The sequence below is a fragment of the Miscanthus floridulus genome, chromosome 6 (assembly GCF_019320115.1).
Source record: "Miscanthus floridulus cultivar M001 chromosome 6, ASM1932011v1, whole genome shotgun sequence".
Classification (NCBI taxonomy): Eukaryota; Viridiplantae; Streptophyta; class Magnoliopsida; order Poales; family Poaceae; genus Miscanthus; species Miscanthus floridulus.
Genome location: NC_089585.1, coordinates 59563081 through 59586790, shown reverse-complemented (window position 1 = coordinate 59586790; position 23710 = coordinate 59563081). Strand labels below are relative to the sequence as shown.

Here is a 23710-nt window from a genome sequence, read left to right as displayed (position 1 = left end):
AGCAAAAAGCTCTAGTGTTTAAAAAGAGAGAGAGAGTGAAAAAAAGAAAAGTAGCCATGCCCTCTCAAAAAGAAGCTAGAGAAGGGAAACTTCTCAAAGGAGTACCACTTCCACCAAATATAACATACACATGCACATCTTGATCAATTTGTATGATTTGTTCCTCCTTGTGATCCAAGTGTTGGACTTATCAATAGATTCAATTCAAGTAAGCTATCCTTTTACCCCTACCTTGAGCTCCACATAAACTTTAGGATAGAAATTAAGGCTAAAATTCATGGCCTTGGTGAGGATTTCAAACACCATTGAGTGACTTGAGTGTACTATCTGAGAAACTTAGGCAAGTTTTCTTTTTCAAATCTTGTGAAAAACTCCAGGAAGCTTGAGCTAAACCAAAGTAGACAAAAAGTATCTATCTAGATACACATTATTGCAACTGCTTATATCAAGGTGAAAGCTATAAGTCCCACATTGCTAAGACTGATGGTGAAATTTCTAAGTGCTAACATGTTCAACTCAATAGATAGTATTTGTTTATATACAAGTCTTTGCAAGACATTATATAGTAGCAACTCTTGATCCAACAACCTATTCCATGTTAAACCCGCATCTTTGGTGAGGACAGCAAAGGGGTAGCATGGGGGAGCTTGTTGACGGTCACGAACACCTATTTTGACCATCAGCATTTCACCCAAAAGCATAGGAAAGTGAGGTAAATCATCATCACATGTGAAATTTTTTTTTATAATTCACCAAGTTCCACTTGTGCGTGTAGAATTATTTGTATGCAGAAAATATACCAAAGTTTGGCCAAAATGGTGACAAATATGGACATATGGAGCAAGTGGATGTGGTAGGAGGCCTTGGGCCCACTTGGGCCCGCTGCCTAGCCCCACTAGGGCATCGCCTGGCCCCTAGGTGGCCCTACCACATCACCGATCCATGGTAGCTGCTCCTAAGCCAATCACAAGCTTCCATTCAAGACAGTTTGATCAATGGATAAGATTTGTTCATGGTGGATTCATGGGCCCATTGTCATAGACTTGGGAGCTCCCCACCGACTTACCAACTGCCTTACCATTCAAATTTCAACATGTGCTATCTTGGTAACCGCCTTTGAGAGCCAACCAGAGCTAGAGAATCAAGAGGCGGTGGATCCAAGGGCCGGCCAATGCTCCCCTACCACCGCCCGTCACCCTAGGGTGGCCACCGACCTCCTGGCTACCTACAAATACCCCTCTCCTAACTATACACTAAATAGTGGGCGTGGAGCTCGGTGGAGAACTGCCCCATTCATTTCCAAGCTCTTCAAGCTTCTCTTAGTTTTGTACCTTAGCATTAGCTATAGAGTAGTAGTCTAGTAGTGGAGTAGAGCAAGAGTGGAGCTTCTCATAGTTTGGAAGAGTCTTCTGGGTCTGGTATAGCTCCTTTGTAATTCTTTCATTTCTACATTACTTTATTCAGTATTTATTTTAGTACTTTATTCTAGTATTGCTTTCTTTACTTTAAGTACTTAGTCATTAGTGTTCATCATTAGTGAGCTTAGGTGCTTATTGTTTGGCATTTGTAGCATAGGTTATCTTATCATTAGTAGTCTTTCATTAGTACTGGTTTCACCGTCTGGTTAGGTTGCTTTTATCTCATTTCATCAGAGCTCGGATCAAAGTAGTAAGTTTATAGATTAAGCGTGGTGCTTAGGCTATAGATTACCTGTGGATACGGCTAGGCCTCTAGATAGATTGTGGTAGGTACCAAGTGGTGACAGCCTTCTCTAGCCTCTATATTCCACCATGATAGGTCTAGTTATTAAATCATAGGGCTCATAGCAGACCTTGTCTATTTAAGTCTCCTAGTTGGTAGGCGAGCTATGCCCTGAAGTACTATCGCATTTCTCCTAGTTATTTGTTTACCCTTAGTTACTAGAAAGATATATCGCTCGCGCTCCCACCTAGCTATCTCTGGTTAGCTTGTTAGTAGTAGTTAGGTTAGGTAGTTCACACTCATCCTTCACTATCATTCACCTACCTAGGATCAACTTAAGACCTACCTTTAACATATCCTAGTCCAATATAAATTCTAGCCTTCTGCCTTCCTATGGGAAGAAATATAAATTTGACACTCGGTACTCATCGAGCGAAGTGCTACATGATAGTTCTATGCGCTTGCGGAATCCTCCAATAGTCATTAAGAAATATCAACACACACTAACATAAACATGTCCTTACAACAAATAAAGAATGAACTAACAATCACACACATAGTTCATCACAATAGTCTTACATGCCCATATATAAATAGAAGTCCAACGAGAGATAAGGATCACTATGCAAGTCCAAGGTCCATACATAAATATTATAGATAAATGAGGCGATCACATATGTTCTCCCCCTTTGGCGTCAAGCACCAAAAAGAAAGATGTCATTGAAGAACACACCTCACTCATCATGGCCGACACAGTTGTCCTCCTGGGTCACATTGGTCTCGTGGCCTACACTATCCTGAACATGGGACAAGGACTGTGGCTGCTCATGGGGGTAAAACTAAGGCTGCTGGGGCTGCTCAAAGGACTGGGGCTGCTCAAAAGACTGCTGGTGGAACCACGTGGTCTGTGGAGGAGCTAGAGGAAGAGATCGAACCGGTGACAAGGGAACTCTAGCCTGCTCTGCTATCACCTTGCGCTGGACCTCAGCGTGGTGGAGCTCCTCCTAGATAAACCTCTAGTGCTCTCTGTTGGCCTCATGGATGGCCATGCAAATCCTAAACACTGACTAGATACTCTACAAGAGAAGACTTTGGTCTGTTGTGGGACTAGCTACAACTGCTATGCTAGACACCTAAGGGGGAGAAAGGAAAGGCTCAGACTACTGTTGAGGCTTGCGGCCTCTCTTCTTTGCCATCTCATCAATCCTCACAGGCCAGTATGACTCATGGCTCATCTCTTTGATGAACTCCTTCTGAGTGACTATCTCAATCATCTTCATGATATATGGAGCATGAGTACAAGACTTCTTAGGATCATAAGAGATCGACTAGATCTGCTTATGAATGAAGCCAAAAGCACTGAATTAGTCTTCCTTGTTCTCCCTAAGAGCAGCCAAAAAAGGACCCATTGAAGCGAGAATGTCAGAAGAAACACCAATCTTAGGGGCCAAAGTGTGCCTCACCAGCAAATTAATGTAACGATAAAGCTTTCTCATTTTGTTGATGGTATAGAAGTCTTTCATAGTGGCATCCCCATAGTAAGCAAAAGATATATCAATGTCATGGTTAGGAGTGCAATCAAGCCGTGTCTTGTGTCAAGGACATTAAGGTCAAATCCAAGAATTTTGGCAAATCTAGGATAAGAGACAAAATAATCTTGACCTTGTGTGGAGGAGTGCACAATGCCATGGGCCCCATCTATAGGGTCCTCATACAACACTATAGCAAAGAACTGCATAATCACTTCTTTGTTCCATGGATACTTGATAGTCATGATGTTCTTGAAGTTGTGCCTTTCCAAATAGCAAGTGCCTTGTTCATTCTAGGATCATCTAGGTTGACACAATGGTCCAATCAATGTACCTCTGCATCACCACTGGCTGACTCTTAGGCTGAATATCAGAGTTGTAGTAGTCTAGCTAAAAGGTAGACACTAACCGAGGATCAAGGGTCTCATCAGAAGCATCATCATCATGATTGATAAACCTATGAACATAAACTTCTCCCTAACTTTTGGTGTAGTCCTTAGGCTTAGATGGGTGAAGGTAAGGATAACAAGTCCTAGTGCCCCTATGGATGGACAAATGCTCAGTCATCGGAACCAACTCAACATCCACATTGGGTAAATCCAAGTCAGGAGTTGTCTTGTAGATTGTGGCTTTGCGATGGGTCGCCAACACCTTGCGCTTGGGGCACGAAGATTCGGTAGTCGGTAGCTTCCCTCGCTTGGGGCGATGCTAGGAAGCACCAACGGCTAGGGCAGGAACATAGGGAGCATCTCCATCATCGACTCATTATTAGCACCATGTCAAACAATCATATCGTGGCCCATACTATAATAGATAAGGCTTGAACACATAAGAGATATGGCGCAATATAAAACGAAGGACAGATGTGGGTAGCGAGAGGGAGCAGGCTACGGCGGCTATTGGCGGTAGGCTGCAAAGGTGGCTATAGGCTTGCTGCTGGGTGGGTACTGTTCACACAAACTAGACAGAAAAATGATGGACCCTAACCTAAGGATTATGCAAAGAAAAAGACTTAGGGACGCAAAACAGCACTAGATCAGGACAAAGCACAGACTAAACAACTAGTGGTCCACAGGAATCCAACTAAAATAAAGCATGTGCACAGATCAGGCCAAAAGAAATCAACTTGAAAAGGACCTCCACATGCTTAAGAGAGTCGGTCGGTGATGATGAGTACATGTGTTTGGAAGGGGACCAGCAGGACGGAGGAAGCACTTGGTGCTGACGTAGTCATGGCTAGGCCTGGCGAGCAGCATAGCCAGGGGTGTGGCTGAGCCGATGAGTGGTCTAGGATGGAGCCACACATGTGGGGGTGGAGCCGCACTGCATGGCAAGGATGGGACCAGGCATAGGGGAGGGAGGCTGTGTAGACGAAGTGGCCGGATAAGGGCGGTGGGGGCGACGACAGGGTACACTACTACAGATTGATATATTGTGGTAACCACTTTCACTGTCATTGTGATAGAAGCGATGGTGTTATACTTCCACCACTAGTTGGACTGATAGCGAGGCCTCCTAAGGAAGGAAATTGACAGTTCAAACTTCTACCACTGATAGTGTAATGACTATTGGTGGTCCTTAACGATCAAATCCGACTGCCAATTAAGACATAAAAAGAGGAGAAATTAACAAACTTATACATAGATGCATTTACTATTGACAAAGTTTCACATGTACTTGGAGATTATTATTTTGCAGACCACATGTACAAATACATGGGAGAATACACCAAAAAGTGCTTTCCAATGCTGATTTGCGTAAAGGAATAAATAGAAACGCCTAGCAACTCAAGTCATCTGGGCAAAATACCAACCAAGCAGCGGCCTAGGACTAGTCCATAGCCCACCTCATGAAGGTGGTGGCGAGAGGGACAGGTCAGGGGTGACTGACCCTTGGGGGCGAGCGACCCCCTGTTGGTGCCTCTCTACCGCCCTTCATCTAGAGGTGGCATGAGGGCATGTAGAGGCGGTGCACACTGAGCTTTGTGCCAAAAATAGCCTCCAGCACTACCTTCTCCTTGTATAAAAGCAGGAAAACCCCCCTCAAAAAGACATCATCACAACACAAGAGAGACACAATGTGACAAGAAGAGAAGAGCTCCATTCCTAACTTAGCTCTTTAGCTAGTTCTAGTGTAGGGAGTGAGTGAGTAAGAGTGGAGAAGTACTAGAGTTGTCAGCAACCTCCTCTTGTGTACTCGGGCCCCTTGTACACTTAGCGGAAGGAATGCTAGGAATCATCGGCTCCTCTCCACTTGTACCTCTATGAACCAAATACTACTTGGAGTATAAGGTTCGTGATTATCTTCGGTGGTGAGTTCTACTTTAAGTTAGTCTTGTTCATTATTTACTTGCGGGTTCATCGTCCATTTTCGTAGTGGATACTTTAGCAGATGGCCCTAATAAAGATGGATAACCCTAATCGACACTAGAGTAGTAGTCGATAGCATAGACATGGTGTCTAGGCTAGAGGCTCCCTTCGTTTGCCTCATTCCCCACGGTTGAGGGGTAGGCGGTAGGTGGTGACAGCCCTGTACATCCCTCATAATCCCCTACATTCGAGTTCGGCATAGAGCTAGAAGCCAGAGGTACTTGGCAGACCAAGTATAAGCCGGTGCCCGAAGTAGGTCTATAGTGGCAGAGCTATCTTAACTTAGGATCTCAATCCTTAGAAAACCTCACTACCTGAGCCATCCTTCTTGTTATCTTAGATGAACTAGTTAAGAAACTTTTACACATCCATTCCTCATGGAAATATGATACCCTAAATATTTTCGGGTGAAATGCTACAATGGTAATTCCATGCGCTTGCGAATTATTTCTGAATACATTAAGAAATACCAACAAGCATTTTTAGTGCTGTTGCCTAGGATTAGTTGTTGTATTATCTCTGAACCTAGTTCACCCGTGTATCCTTGTGTTTTACCTTTAAAAAGACTATTCTTTTTTCTTCTCCAATGGAGCAACCTACCATTCAAAAAAATCTTTTTGCTCCTAAGGACGAGTTCTTATGAGCCACCACCATCGAAGCCAATTAGAGCTTCTGGCTATGAACTTTGTCCTAGCTTTATAACCATGGATCGAGAACAAACCTTCTCAGGTTAAGTTTATGAAAACTCTTACCATCATCTATGAGAGTTTGAGCAGCTCTGTGCATGCTTGACCATTTTGGGCATGTCACAAGAAAACCTTTGGTCGAAGTTGCTTCCTTTCTCTCTTAATGAGTGGGCGAAACAATGGTACGCCCATAATGTAGAGAAGGTAAATGGAGACTGGGAAGAATTAAGAAACAGATTTTGTATCACATTCTTCCCTATATCTTGAATCGTTTCCCTACGATATGAGATTCTCAGCTTCCGCTAGCGTGAGAAGGAAATCATAGGTGCAGCCTGGGCTAGATTTTCAATCTTAGCACACTCTAGCCCAGCCTTGTCTATACCAGACCACGTGTTGTTACAACACTTTTGGTTAGGTTTTAGCAATGAATTTGCCCTATAGCTTGATATCTGTCAGTGCGAAAACTTGGTAGACGTGCTGAGGGACATGCAGCAAGCTAGAATGATCCGAAGATCTGCTTGGCTTCAACGTAGGACCAATCAATCCTATGAATTCCTAGAGGCGTGCCAGTCAATTTGACCTGCAATTGATAAGGAGAGAAAGTTTATCAGTAATTTAGGATGGAACATGCCGGTTTTGCCTAGACAGTTCCAAGTGTGCCACTTTGGGGGCAGCCAAATGGGAAAATTGACTAAATAGCCGATACGAGAAGAAATCGTCTGTTAAAGAGTATGATGCTCGTGGGTCATGTTTGATTTATAATAATGAATACGATGCACCTAGTTTTAATGATCCTTTCCCTTAAGCTATTAATATGTACGCGTCAAAGATACATCCTTGGATAAATTAGGTTTAATCAATACGTGGTGCAAAGCCAATGAATTTGGTGAAAAGGGATATACCACGCAAGCAATCGACTGGTTAATATAAATAGATCTACGAACTGTCTAGATATAATTTATTATCATCAACTATGAGGTTTGACCGGATCGATGCAGCTATGATGATGACAATAATCTAAAACCAGAAAGTCCATAAAACTGACTATATGTCAACAGGTTCATGAAAGTGTGCCATATTTGTGAAAGCATAGGCAAATCGGCTAAAATAGCCGATTCATGTAGAAAAGAGATTATAGCATGTGAACAATCAACTATTTAATCTGAAAAGATTTATAAACTCATCAAATCTGACCTATTATCCTTAACAGTGGGGTTTGATCGGATCGATGGCAGCCATAATAAAGATAACAGATTAAACCTTTAAAGTAAATAGATCCATTCATATTTAATAGAATCATGAAAATGTACTATAACTGTTAAAGTACGAGCAATCGGCTATTTAGCCGAGGCAGGCATAGCAAATAGCCAAGGTCATGCCTAGCCAAAAGCAAATCTACCAACTAGCATACTCTAATTTAAAGTGTTAACAGTGGGGATCTATCGGATTATTGCAGCCATAATAGCGAGCTATAGACCAAATTCAACTAGCAAGTAAACCTACTCAAGATCATACATGCCTTGGCTAAATACAATGCATGATCAAGATCAAAGTACAATGACCGATAAAACATAGTCTATCATTTAAAGTAAAAATTATCGCAATATAGCAAAACAAACGATGGACTAAAATGATGTGAGGCCGATCTAGATTGATCTCGATCGGGCCGGTTGATATTGCTGAAACTAATAACAATAAGAACATCAGCAAGATTGATAACTTAATGAATCTACCCAAAGGATGTCACCCTTAGGTAGAGCCAGTAACTTGACCTTAATCTAATTCGAGAAGTCAAGCTTAATCGATGGCAGCCGTACTTGAACTAGATAATGATCGATAGCTAACTTATACTAGAGCTCATAAGAGGTCGGCCGGACCAATGCAGTCTTACAAACAAAAGTATAAGCCATGACGGTACTCACAGACAAACCAGAGGTCGATCGGATAGATACAACCCTGCTTGTTGAAGAACTTGTCAAGATCTATAGTACTCCAACTCCTAAGGGTTGGCGTGAAGCCAAAAAAAAGTAATTGGTATTGATTGATTGGATGTCCTCTTACAATAACCAGGGTCCAATATTTATACCCAGAACCTAAACATGAATCCTACTCAAATACGACTCATTACAATCTTTGGAACAAAAGAAAACATTCCTAACTTAGGATAACTTGGACCCTAATCTTTCCTTTTTTGTAGAGTCCGACATATTTTTCCCTGATGCCATCCGCACATAGTCTGTTGATGTTGTCTGCTGGCGTCATCTATAAAATAGCCAATTCTGACACTGCATCAAAACCAGCTAATATCGATTCACATCTGATTGATCCCTTGATGATACAATTTTATTAGCTTCGAGTTCCCATGTTCTTCTTTCCAAATTTTGGTGTAAACACATGCCCCCCAATTTTGGGATAAAAATGATTTTATTCTAAAATTTCTATTTACCTGCTCACCATGTCGCAACCATTTATTCCAAAATATACACACGACTCCTGATTTTCTCGGTCCGAATTTTATATAATACCCCAACCGTATCATTTCCAATTCACTCACCCATTTGCTTTCCCTTTCTTCTTCGAACAAGCCTCAACAACCAAAGCCGCCACCACCAGAGCTCCAAACCTAGTAGTTCTCTCTCTACTCGAGCTGTTCGCCAAGTCATTCCTCTACAACCCTTTCTCAGATTTAGATCTATTCCAACTAAAATGGTGACCAGTGACTACATCCCTGAGGTATGTCTCCAAATTTCTACCCCTCAATTATCAGCCGCTACTCTGTATTTTCTTTTCCTTAAGTTTATCTCATCTAGCTTTCTAGGGAATGGAAAATAAAATTTTGATCCCTTCGTCTGTTGCTCCAAATGCTTATTACCTTGGACCCATGGGAAACACTAATCCTTTAGATTTTATCAACCAAGAAACCAATTAAATTCCTTTTAGGCAGTCCTTGGTAGACCTATCTTCTTGGAATACTAAAAATCCCTTTAGGAATTGGCCCAAAATGCCTAAGGGATGGAGAGACTAGTTCCGTAGAGTGTTAGACAAAAAGGGTGGAGATTGGGAAGTTTACGATTTAAGCCAATGCCTGACACTCTCACTGTCTGGAATGGAGAGAAATGATTCACTCCTAATTGCTGCTTCTTACTTCTGGTCCAACACCTTGAATGCCTTTGTCTTTGGTCATGACCTAATGACTATTACCTTGGCCAATGTTTATATGTTGACTGGCCTTAGAATAACATGATCGATGGAGCCATATGAACTCTTAGGTGCTAGGTCAAAGAAACTAGCCAAAATATCAGACTGCACAGGATGGGCAAGCTATATCCAGAATCTCATTGGGAATGAATCTACTGTTAGCGAAAGAGAACATATGGCTTTTCTAAACATATGGTTAGAAAGATTCATCTTCTGTGGGTCATCTTGTGGTTAGACTTACAATCATAAACTCATGGCAGAGCATCTAGCAGTAGGCGTTGAGATTCCTCTTGGAAAGTATCTATTGGGATCAGCTTACCACTTGATGCACTAGGTGGCCACTCAGCTGTTGAAGAATGAAGCAGTGCACACTATCAGTGGCCCTTGGTGGTTAATACAAATGTGGTTGAATTTGTATATGCACAAGATTGTGAAGCCAAACTCTAGAATTTGAGTTTTCCCTCCTCCAACTGGCTACCCTACGATAAAGATGAGAATAGTGAGTTGGTCTTCCCATTCAAATTTCGATTTGAATCAGGCTGCTCCAACTGGCTACAATCTTTCATTCTTTCGTCAATCCCTGCGTTCTTCTAGCCGAATTTTTTCATGATCATGGTAAAATGTCCACCGGTTCTTTTCTTCTAGGTAACCTTGCAACCTATGAATTTTACAACCCTTCTTTCATAGCTCGCCAGTTTGGTCTTGGTCAACTGCCCCCCCCCCCCCGGCTATTGTTCAAAGATATGCTGAAACCAAGAGAAGACATCAGTGAGGCAATGGAAGCGTGTAGAGTTTTCAAATTAGGATCAAATCTTCCTTCCCTCTATCTGCATGAATGGACTAGAGTCTCCTTCACTTTTGATCTATATGATTCCTGGTGGCAAGAATGGCACTCCCACCTCTTCTGTAGGCCAGTTCATCCTAACTGCATAGCTCTAGATGAAGATTTTGCTTCTGACAGTGAGGTAACTAGCTAACTCTTTTTTCTTCCATAAAGATTATCTACTAAAATCCCTATATCAGCTTATCTAACAAAACTTCCTTGCAGGATGTTGAATTCAATCCCCCAATTGTGGACAGAGAAGGGCATGCCATAGAGTATTATCCACCATGTCCAACTCAAGACTTGGATCAACTGCACCTACACTAAAGAAGCTAAAGAAAACCCAAGCTGCTCCTATATTTGTAACATGTCAATCTTCAAAAAGCAAGGCAGCCCAAGGGACAACCCAGAAAACCATTACTGGGAAAAGACTTCGTAGAACAAAACCATCAACTACTCAGGTAAAACAATTCATCCTCTTCCCAAAATGATATTCAATTTCTAATTCTGATTCTTTTCTTACAGTATTCAACCATTGCATCCTAATCTGCTCTAGGTGCTGAATTGTTGTCCTAGGTGTTTAAATCAGCACCAACCAAACCTTCATCGGTCGATCCTCAAAAGGAGCCGATTTTGGTTAAAACAACCGATGCTTCTAGGACAACAGAAGATGAGAGTCCTCCCACTTCACTTTCTGATGTTGCCAAGGTATCTCCTCAAAACTCTTAATTTTATTCAATTTTCACTCTTCTCTTACCATTTATCATGCCAGATACCCCTTGGGGAAACATTTATGCAAGAGCAGGAGTCTAACCATTGAAAATGACCCTATTGATGCTGTCACCTAGACTGTTGAGTCCCCAGTCCAGCAAACAATTGATGGTAAGAGAGTCATATGTCTGTTTTATCCTTCTGCAACAAACATGAACAAAAAAATCTTCCTTGATGTTTGTAGATACCAATGTCAAAAGCTCCAAGCCGATTCAACTAGATATCAATGATGCATCATTAGCTATTCCTTCTCCTCAGATAGAAGCTACCCTAGAAAAGGTACTATCGGGTTCATAAACCTAGGGTCCCTCATGGACCGGCTTCCCAACAAAGGCCTGGCCCAACAGATAATGTTGCGAGCAACGTGCAACTTATGGGCTAGCCTAAATACCTAGACGATAGGCTAGAAGGACGATCCAATCTCCGACCGGAAGGCCTGGCCAAGGAGGAATGGCGCTCGCTTCCAACTCTGGCCCACCTCTCTGACCGGAGCACTCGCTTTGGTCTCCAGCCCATGTCTGTAACACCTCTGGTGTTTTGACCTAATACTAAAATTTGACATGTCATCATGTGCATTGCAAAGCATTCATATAGTAGAAAATTTTGAATGCATTCACTATATAAGCTTTATTTCATAATGTTGTAATTTCATGTGATGTGTTTCAAAAACCCTAAATAAAGATCATGACCACAAGGGTCAAATTTCATGTGATCATGTGAGGCCATGTATCATTTGACTCAAATAACCCTAATGGGCCATGTTACTGGTCAAAAATCAAAATCTAAGTAAAAGGAAGACAAATCAAATTTGAATTCATTTTCAAATTATAAAAGTCCTTTTTGCCCCTTTTGACTAATTCAAAATCCATGAGGAATTTGGGGTTGAGGCAAAAAGCAAAGTTGGAGATTATTTTATGTAGATCAACTTTGGTATTCAAAGTTTTTCAAGTTTACATATAAAATTTGGAGTAATTTTGAAATGATTCAAATGCTCAAATGCACCCCAAATTCAAATTTCAAAATGGAGGCAGAATTTGAAAATGTTCCTAGAAGCAAAGTTGTAGAGTTTGAAAAATTGAACAACTTTCATTTTTGGAGATTTTCAACTTCTTTAGAAAATTTGGGAGTAATTTGAAAAATGGAAGCAGTGGCAGTTCTATAATTATTTCAAAAAAAATCAACTCCACCTCACTGCTTGCCGCCGGCGCCACGCGGGGGTCACCGCCGATCAAATTTCGCCACTTTCATGCATAGTGACACGCTGTCATCTCCATGGTGAGCTCGCCTGTGTGCTGTCGACATCGCACACCTTCCTTCTTTCTATAAATAGGAACGAGCCACCGTCATTTCGTAGTTTCCTGTCGACTGTTCGCCGCCAGTGACATTGCCGCGATCGTCAAATTCATCCTCGTCGGACCACCTCAAGCCAATTGTGTTGGCCAGCAGCTCCGCCTCACCTTGCCGCTCATTCCCGACCTGCTCGCCTCGCTTCTAGCCGATCAGCACCACCGCACGATGTCATCTTCTTCGGAGCCGACCGAAGCTCCACAGCGACCCACCTCACCGTGGCCAGGGCGATTCAGTACGTCTCCGCCTACACCAAGTACATCATCGTGATCACGAACTCGAGAACGAAACAATTCTTGTTGAGCAAGTTCTAGAAGACTCCCCGGTCGTCGCTAACCAGCCAACTCCATGTTGGTTGCCACGGCTGATCACATGGATAAGCAGCCCTAGCAGGGCCTTCGGGACCACTTCAATGAGCTCATGGAGAGCCCATGCACCAACCACATCTACCCCGTCAAACACCTCTACAAGGACTATGGGCTCCTCAAGCACCTTCTATGACAGGCCGGTGGGCCAAAGGAAGGAAAAGGCAAAGAAGCAGCAACCAAGGATCTAGACGACTAAAGGTCCCTATACGGCGACCAAGGTGATCCGACAGGATGCCTACTGACTAAAGGATGACAATGGAAATGTTCTCACCAACACTTGGAACAGCGAACATCTATGTCGTTTCTCCCCCCCTAAAATTTAGTCTTACCATTGTTTACTTAATGATTGCTCCTATAAAACACCCTGACCCGAACACTTTTAGCCTAGGTCGCTCGGGGGCTCCATGGGGGTGCACTACCACCTTTCTTTTCGTTTACTATCATATGGTAAAACTCCTTCCTACCCAAACAAAGGGTTGTGTGTTCCTTTAAATTACCTTACGTAGCTTTGCTTTAAATATTCCAACCGATTGCACCCTGCCTCTACCTATGGTTACGAGTAGCTAAGCCTCGCGGGCCATGCTCAGGCTCCTAAGGTTGCAGCCTATAGGTCAAATGGGCAAGTGCAAAAAAGAAAGAATAAAAAACAAAATTATGCTAAGGTAAAACTAAGAAACGAATTGGGACAAGCTTTCCCAAACAGAGTGATTCCATCACAAAATAAATGAAACTGGTTGTATTCATTGAGTACACAAGAACATTTACACAGGGGCTCCCCCATGAACTTAACTTTTTACATCTGCTAAATTACTTATACTTTACAAGCTATTGCGGCTGCCCGGTGACATCTATTGTCGGTGCGATCGGTGAAGGCACGGGCTACTCGCTCCTCGGCTAGACGACATTCACTCGGTTGAAGGTAGGGCGACGTCCACTTCTGACCTAGGCTCCATGCCATCCATAGGCTAGGCAACATCCTCCTGACGCACACTTTCAACTATGTCCTCATGGCGAGCATCTATCACCCACTGTGCGAAAACTTGCTCCGCCAAACACCTTGCGTGTGGCAGCAAGCTCTCCCCAAGTGACTGGATGTCCTCCGTGCTACAGCCGTCAGCATACCACTATAGATGGTGGTGAAGTCTAGGTCTGGGTGGTACATCGCCACCAAAGTCAACACCCCTGATGCTCCATAGAATAGCCCGTGGGTGATGAGGGCTCGAGCCTCATCCGGAACCTCCACTAGCCGGATGGTGGGTGCACTAGTACTTGGCGCCGACCCAAAGGCCTCTGAGACTACAAGCTAGGCAACATTGTGTATCTGGTCAAGTTCCCCATCAAGAGCACATCACTCTTCAAGGGACTTGGCCAGCGCCTCCACATTCTAGCCAGTCATCACCTTGGCTGTCTCTAGGTCCCACTCCAATGACTCCACCTTTCCACCCAGCTATTGAAGAAGGGCTATAGGCTCAGAAGTAGGATAAAGAAAGAAACCAACACATCGAGAGCAGAAAAGGTACTTACTAAGGTGGGTGGTCTCAAGGATGGAGAGTCCCTCCGCCTGCTGAGTCACTTGCTCACATAGCCAGGCGTTCGCCTCCTCCATCCCCATCACCCGGCCCCGGAGCACAAGCACTTCCTAGTCGGCCTCCGATTGGGTCTTTTGCTCTAATGCCAGGGTGCTCCGCTCTACCTCCAAGGTCTCTAGGGTACCTTGGAGCGCTGCCTTGGTGTCCACTAGGGTCTTCCATAGTGTTGCCTTGATCTTCACCTGGCGGGCCTTTGCCACCTCAAGCCCCCGCTCGGCGACAGTTGCCCATTCCGCCGCAAGCACTTTCATCGCCCGCACCTCGGTCACCTCCGCCGCCCAGTCCTAGGACTCACGGTAGGTGAACTCTAGCTGATGCTCAAGCTTGGCCATCTAGGCATGCTCCATCCAGAGGAAATAGGACTTGCGACATGACATCTCCTCTAGACCCTGCAAAAACGAGAAGCAAGCATGTTGAGGCAACTGACAAAAGACCAAGGGGTCTGGTATGAGCGCAGGAAACTCACCATCGTGGCATGACATAGGTTGACCTTGACCAACTGCTGGATGGACTTAACCAGCTCCTGGGCGTCCTTGAGCTTCACCGATAGCTTGGCGAGATCGGACTCCATGGTGAGTCCTCTCCCCCCAAGGATGTCCCAGAGCTAACACTCCTATGAATCCTGAAGAATAAACTGAACCTTTGTTGGGTCCTCAGGATAGGGCCACTCCTGGTCAGTCTTCTCTAGCCTGCTGGAGGGCCTAGCCCCCAACCGGACCACCGCCAGCTACTGCGATGGCATCGACAACTCCACCACATCATCTGCTTCATCATCAAAGGGGATCTCCACCACCTTAGTTTCATGGGCCACCGACTAGCGTTCTGGCTCTGTCCTGGCCACATCTCCCTCTGGCACCTCTAGCGTTGACCGGGAAGGAGAGCCGTGTAGTCCTCCACCTGGCAAGGCAGGGAGCCTAGTCTCCATCTCCTCTTCTACCACAACTGATGGGGGAGGGGCCGCAAGCGACACCTTCGATGCAGCCTCTACCATCACCACCAGAATCACCACCAACACCGTCGTCACCGCTGCCACTGTACTAGCGACCGGCCCAGGGGGCACCACCCCTGGAAGGGAAGGACCTGCCACCACCACCCTACTCTCCCTACCGCTCGCCACAGCGCACTGCAAGGTGGGCCTCCAATCCTCCTGCATGGGATTTGGGGCGATACTCAGCCCCGACAACATCCAACCGCTGTCAAAAAGGTATGGGTTAGTCACACTCCAAAAAACTCAATAGCAAGATCAAAAAGAGACAAAGAAAGGCATATCGGGATGTAAGTGGTATGACTCTGAAACCCAACAAGCCAATAGGGCGAGGACCACTCCCGGGCTACGATCGACGCCCCCTCACTTTAGCTGAGGGTAGAGTCGACTCAACCGGCTCCTACCCAGTCCTTGAGTCACCACGACCTTTAGTTCAGGGCATGCCGATCAGAGCAGCTGGTAGGGCATCCTCCTGTGGTGAGTCATGCACCGGCGCCGGCCTCGACGATGCGCGGGTGCGAAACCGCTACTCTAACCGCCTTGCCTATCCCACCACACCCGTGGTAGGCGTGGATGAGGCTGGCGACACCTCAGAAGGGCATGGTGACCACGTCCACTTTGCCTCCTGTTTGCTAATAGCGTCCACGCTCGTAGCATGCTTCCTCAGGGCAGGAACATTGCCACACCTCTCTGCCTCCTGCTCACCACCAGTGGACACAGCCACAGGATTGTGACGCTCCTCCGAGGTCGGAATGACCTCCCGGCTTTCCTCCTCCTCAGAGAAGATTAGGTCATCCCCCACCTCTGTGAGGTCCTCCAACTTGAGCTCAAACTCAACATCACTCCTATTTTCCTTAGCCTTCATGTGCTGGGCGATCTCCTTCTCCTTCTCATGCTTCCATCGAGCCTCCTTGGCTTTCTTGTTCTTCCTAGCATCCGCCGCCTCCTTTTGGGCGGCCTACCGAGCCACACCCTCTAGCCCCTTTGGAAGGTGTGGCTAGGACTTGTAGGCTTCAAGTCCCTACAAAATAGGTGACTCAAAATAAAAAAAGTAGGAAAGCAAAGAGGAAAAGAACACGAAGTAAAGAGAGGGAGCATACCAATTTGGACACCATCGAGGAGTTAAGAGGTCCGGGCTTTCCATCGACGTTCTCTTTGGGCTTTAGCTACAACACCTAGTCGAGGTGACTCCAAACCTCATTGTTCAGCAGCTCCTCTGGCAAAGCATGATTGGGGTCCATTGGGCCTCTGTACTTCCACATCAGCCACATCCTCTCCGCCAACAGAGCAAATTGATGACAGAAGAGGGTGTGGAACACCTGCACCCCATCAAGGCCATGCCGCATGAGCTTCTTAAGCTGCGCCTTGATGATCTCCACCTTCTTCTTCTACTAACTGGTGGGGCCCCATGACCAGCTGTCTAGCTTCTCTAGCCTCCTACCAGTAAAAGGGGGGAATGGTGCCTCTACCAGATTCCTGATGTAGAACCATTCCCCATGCCACCCCCGGTTGGAGTCCTAGGGGATATACACGGGGTACAAGCCCCCCACGCTTAGTTTCTTCTACAAGGCGAAGCCCCTCGCTGACACAGTCTTGGGCAAACTCCCCACCGATAAAGTTTGCCCAAAGAACATCTGCCAAAAGAAGTCCACATGCGGCTCCATCCTGAGGAAGGCCTCGCACATGATGACAAAGCCAGTGATATGCAGCACCCTAGTCGGATTGAGGTGCTGCAACTCCAAACCCCACTCATTGAGGAACCCGCATAGGAACCAGTGTGCGAGGTATCCTAGCCTGTGCTTGTGGAAGGCAAGGAAGGAAATCACCTCACCGGGCCAAGGTTGCAGGAAATCCTCCCTCCCATGAGCCCTCTAGTGCGCCACTTCCTTCGGTGGTAGAAACCCCTTCATGACAAAGGCCCTAGCACTGACTCCCTCACAGTGGATGACCTCCAGCCCGACATTTTGCTCTAGGCTCATGGATGGATTTGTGAGTTTTCTCCTCTCCCTTGCTCTCTGCCTTTTCTCTACAAGGAACCACCACAGCACTCAAACGCTCTCAGCAAGAAGGAAGATGAGAAGAGGTGACAGATAAGGAATAGGCAAAGGCACAAAAGAAAGCCCTCTCCCTTCCTCTACTTAAATAAAGAGGCATAGTAGGCACAATGATTGGGGAAAGGCAAAACGATGGGGGCGAAAAACCCTCTCCCTTCCCCATTCAATGTGGATGGGATACAATGGGATGCACCCTGACCGATGGGACACTCCCTACCCGATGGAATGGTGCCTAGTCAGATGGGAAGTGTCCTAGGTATGGCCCACCACTACCGCATGTCGGGTGCAAGAAACAAGGCGCCACTGCGCGTAGGCGGCCCTCCGCCTTCCTAAGCGGGGCTCGAAAAGGCCCAAACAACGGGATCTCCGCTAGGAGAGACCATTGGGCCACCTAAGTTGATCGAATGGCTTAGGATAACGCTGAGAGACAGGTAAGGAGCAAAGGGATGCCCCATGTAGGCCATGACGATTCCATCACGAATGATGAGCACAGGTCCTGGTCGGACATTTCTGATTAGAGCTCTTCAAACCCCATCACTCGAGTCATCAAGGCAACATTACCGACCCTGCTCTTTCTTTATAATCATTCATACATCCATACACGCATTCATTCCATATGCCCATGCCCCCTTAGATGATTCTACTCGAATCGCTCAAGGGCTCGCGAACTATAGCATTGTGTTTGTAGTCAAATGCATCACAACGCTCCATGTTGCATCATGAAGTGGTAGTTGCCTCATTCGAACATGTGCAATGACCAACCGAGGTTCGAAGGCTGGCCCATGAAGGGCTCAAGGCTGCCTCATGTCAAACAGAGCCAGGGGAGAAAAACGTAGATGAGCCCTATGCGGCCCTCTCCTAGTCCACCACGAAGCAGATAGAGTCATCTCAACCTTCTCATTTGATCCTAAACCTCTGCCAAACCCATAGAATCTCCATCGTGGGGAGGCCAGCGGGCCACCCAAGTCGATCTCCAGAATGGCCCAGGCATCTGCCGGGTTGCAGGTAAAGGAGTAGTGGAATGTCACAAGAGGGCTATGCTAACCTCATCATGAACGATGGATCTAGATTCCACTCGATCAGACCCATTAGTGAGCTCACCGAGCGCATCACTTGAGCCCGAGCGATTGAGGCAAGCAATAAAGCTCAGCCCCTCCGGTTGTGAGAAACCAAGGACAGGGTAATGCACAAAACTCATACAGACCCCTACCAACCCCAAATGGGATGAGGGGCTCAAGACACCTAAAACTAACTGCCTCGGCTACGTGGGTTGCACCAATGCTAGGATCCACGAGCTCTGTCTCGCCCGATCCCTAAACTAACTGCCTCGGCTATACAGGCTGCACTAATGCTAGGATCCATGAGCTCCATCTCGCTCGATCCCTAAACAAACTACCTTGGCTGCATGGGGTACACCGATGCCAGGATCCGCTAGCTCCATCTTGCCCGATCCATAAACTAACTGCCTTGGCTACGTGGGCTACACCGACGCCAGGATCTACGAGCTCCGTCTTGCTCGATCCCTAAACTAACTGCCTTGGCTACACTGACGCCATGATCCATGAGCTCTATCTTGCCCAATCCATAAACTAACTGCCTTGACTATGTGGGCTACACCGACGCTAGGATCCATGAGCTCCATCTTGCCTAATCCCTAAACTAACTTCCTCGGCTACGCGGGCATCACCAATGCCAAGATCCATGAGCTCTGTCTCACCTGATCCCAAAACTAACCACCGACTCTATCTCGACTAAATTGCATGCACACACGCCCACTAACAAAACCTCCTAGACAATTCTACCTGAATCGCACGGGGGCTTGGGGTGCTGACAAAATGAAAACTTCCCCTGCTAGCAACACGAAAAACCCCCACACAATTCTACTCGAATTGCCTAGGGGGCTCAGGGGCTACACCCACGGGTGTGCTCATGCTCAACCACCATCGAGATAAAAATCCCCCAGATGATTCTACCTGAATCACCCGGGGGCTCAGGGGCTCCTATCGGGTTCATAAACCTAGGGTCCCTCATGGACTAGCTTCCCAACAAAGGCTCGGACCAACAGACAACATTGCAAGAAATGCGCAACTCATGGGCTAGCCCAAATACCTAGATGACATGCCAGAAGGACGATCCAATCTCCGACCGGAAGGCCTGGCCAAGGAGGAATGGCACTCGCTTCCAACTCTAGCCCACCTCTCTGACCGGAGCGCTCGCTTCGGTCTCTAGCCCGCCTCCGGATGGCCTCTCCAACTGTAAGGCCTGGCCAAACATCGCTTCTGACTCTGACCCGCATCTCCAACCGAGGATGCACCAGACCCCTGCTTATAGCTCTTCCTTGGCTAGCGCAATTAGAGCCGACTGGGACCAACCGACCAAGGACACCCTCTCAGTAAGGACCAGGAAATAGACGGAGAAAGTAAGGTAGGGCACCTAAGTCAACCGCAATACCAAGGACCATACCCTATACACCAATAGGACAGTACCCTATGACCTCCCTAACATGATAGAACCCAAGCAGTGTTGTAGGCACTGACATTTTCCTCTACAGTGTTGTGGGCACCATCAACTCCCATACCAGACAAATACGGTATGGCTCCCCCATGTGCCTCTGAGGCATTGATAGTGTTGTGGGCACTAGCATTTATCATACCAGGTGAACATGGTAAAACCCCTTACATGCCTCTGGGTATCAACAGTGTGGTAGGCACTGACATCTTCCATACCTAAAGAAGACGACGCAACCTCCCACGTGCATCTGACATTAAATAGTATCATGGGCGCCTACCATCGTCTTGTACCCGCCGGCATGGGCAGCAAGACTTAGCAGCATACGTACTCTCTCCCTCTCACTTGTAAGGCCATCCCCTTCATCTATAAAAGGGGATGCGCTCTCTCCCCCAAAGGATAGTTGATTTAGATCGATCAAGTTTACTAGTACACAACAATAGAACCACTAGGTTCAAACCACGAGCACACGCTCGAACACTTAGCACATAGTGGAGCTCCCGTCACTCTTGGCCCCTCTAACCATAGTCCGACCAGACCTCTTGTACCCCCATCTTTCTCCTTCTCGTTTGTAACCCCACTGCAAACTTCAAGCACCTAGGCTTAGGAATAAAGTCATCGACCAACTCAAACTAGATGTAGGGCATGTTGCCTAAACTAGTATAAACCCTATGTCATTGAGTGCTAGGCCACCTCTGATCACAATGTATGGCAAAACTACAAATATTTATGTATTGGTCACTTTCTACGCCAACAAGTACTGTATCTCCTCATTCTTCTCATTTTCAAAAAAAACTTGTTACTTCTTAACCAAACTTTTCTTTCTCACCTATAGGTACTTATCTCACCAGTTCTGAGCTATGCTTTCAACCTTGAAGAGTATATAGATGAAGATGAAGTCAGCTCATCAGCCATCTCTTCTAAAGAAGCTTTATCAGAAGAGACCAGAAATTGGCAAAGGGACATATCCCCAATGCTTGAGAAGGATATAGCCAATTTGGTCCAAGATACAGATCCAATGCAAAGAATCTTCTTAGCCATTAAGGATAATTTGTCCCCAGATCTCATTGAAGTCTTGACACCTTTATCCATCATTGAAGATCAAGCCCCAAAGGTGAAAAAGGCTCAGAGGAATCTGTCTAACCATAAAACTTTGATGGCCCAGAAGTATTTCAATAAACAAGAAGCCAAAGAATTAGCGCAATTGATTGATAATCTGAAGAATTCCTCTTCCAGAATTGAACCAGAGCTAAATTAGCTAAGAGCTAGGCGTGCTCAGCTTGAGAAAGAACTGGAAAGTGTGAAGGCTACCATCGATTGCCATCAATCCAACTTGGTTCAAATTCCCAATGCCATCAAGAAGAAGAAACAAGAGATGCTGACCAAGGTCAAAGACAGCAAGGCCATTCACAGTAGCCTCAAGAACATTCCTAGATCAACCAAAGAAGACAAACAACAAATCGTAGAAGTCGATGCTATCCGGCTAAAAGCATTGAAAGAAATCCAGGATGTTCTAAACTTGTAATCTGCATACCAACATTGGTAACATATATTTTGGAACCAATGATAACCATATTTTCTTTTGATCTATTGTATCTCTCATCTCTACTAAAGAGCCAATTTGAAAATAGCTAATTCTAGACTTCTAACTTTAACCCAATTAAATCTGAAAACACGGCTTCCACTAAGAAAACTCCCTAATCTTCCATCCTTAGTTCTTGATGCCACATTCTCTTTGGCATTAGTGATGCGGCGCTTCACCTCCTATTAATTGTAGTTACTCTTTGCATGTCCTGAGATATGTACCATCCTATCTCTATGGCTATAAATACCAGCCGAGGGCTCTAGCCTCAAACGCATCCACACTTGCAACTGCTTCTATTCTTCGCCTTCACAAACCCAGTAGCTGTTTTCTTCCTCCTCTCCATAGATCTAGACCAGCACCCATGGTGGGAGAGGATCACCGTGGCAAGCGCGTAGCGGAAGATCTCCCAGAGGAGAACCTGCCAATGAGCCAGCGCCTCTGTTGTATGAGGTGAGATCGACATCTTCTACTCATAGCAATGAATTCTTCTAAATTGTTTATAGGTTCATCCTGAATGACAGCCTTCTTCCACTTTTTCCTAGGGCTAGTGAGCCCTCCAATGCTGCATCTGATGTTGCTTCCACATTGGATTCATCGTTAGACTCCTCTGACTCCTACAATGGCGATGACGCCTGGCGTTTCCTCCAAGAGTGGAGGGTGGCTCAGGACTATTATTCTAAGGCAACTCAGGAGAACGGTCAGCTTGAGATCTGCCTCAGGGCCACTCAAGTCACCCTCCTTGCCACTAAGGAAGAGGACAGCGCTATTCGGGCATGGTTGGCCAAGTCTGACGCCATGGTGGTGGGTAAGATGAACTCCGAGAAAAATCTTATTTTAATTTCGACTATCTTTGTCTTGATGTCTTCTTTGTTTCTGTGATCGCCAGCCCTGACGGGTGTAGTTGGAGAACCTCCAGCTGGCGGCGAATGTGGCTACGGCGACTGTGAATGCTCAGGGCCCCTTCATCAACGCCCACCTCCATGATGTCCTGGCCCATGTCTAGGAGATCGCCCTCCATGTCGTCCATTATGGCGCACCAGTGGCGCTGGCTGTGGCATAGGCTTAGATCGAGTACAAGCTCCATACCATGGAGACTGGTTTCCTAAAGGGCGGTGGCCCTAAGGAGCACAAGGAGTTAATCAAGGACTTCATTGATGCAGTGGAGGCCATCGTGGATATTACATCTGCTCAGGATGTGATAAATAATGTCTTTGACTAGTTTGTACTTAGGGCAAACCAATCAATGAATAAAAACCTCTATTTTTCTGTGATCATGTCTTAGTGTACTTTCTGTAATGTCTTGTGTATACCATAATCGTTTCTGTGTTGGTTTTTGCTCTATAGGCGATACATATCGTATCAACTTTTCCCTTCTCTGGGTTAATTTTTAACTAAAGGCGATACCCTTTTGGTATCGGCTATTAGAGCCGATGACTGAATAAATCGGTTGTCAAGTATTAATCCAAATGCTAGGATAATATTCCTTTAGACACTTTCCATTGATCGCTTCTTGATAGGTTGCACCAGTCCCCTTCAGACCAAAGATCATTACAACCCATTCTAATAAGCCGATTGCGCCAGGGCACTTGAAAGCTATCTTCCTAAGCCATTATATTCTGCATTGTCGTCCATAAAAACTAATAACCTTGTGCCCGGCTGCTGCATTTACCAGCACATCAACTATTGGCATCGGATAATCATCCATGGGTGCAACCTTGTTCAGATCTCTGAAATTGATGTAAACTTTTAACTTCCATTTTTCTTATACACAGGAACAACACTCGATATCCATTCTGCATATCGGCACGGTTAGATGAATTTCACTTCTAGTAATCTTCCAGTCTCCTATTTGATATCATCAAGAGCATTTGGGTTAAATCTCCTTGGAGCTTGTTTAAATGGCCGATATCTAGGTTTGATTGGCAACCGATGTTCAACAATTGATCGATCTAGACCAAGCATCTCATAATATTCCCAAGCAAAACAATCTTTAAATTCCTTTAGTAAATCTATCAACTCTTGCTTATACTCAGGATCCAACTTAGCACTTACATACGTTGGCCTAGGCCAATCTCTAGGACCAATATCTATCTCCTCTAATTCATCAGCCGACGTAAAGCCATGTCCTAGTTTACCATCTGTACCATCTATTGGATTATCCATTAAAACAAACTTTTAGAGCCAACTGCTTGGATTG

The 23710-nt window shown here is 45.6% G+C and overlaps 1 pseudogene; it reads right to left on the bottom strand.

Moving 5' to 3' along the window:
* Positions 1-2540: 2540 nt before the first annotated feature.
* Positions 2541-14952, bottom strand: LOC136460624 (uncharacterized; annotated as a pseudogene).
* Between the last annotated feature and the right edge of the window lie 8758 nt (positions 14953-23710).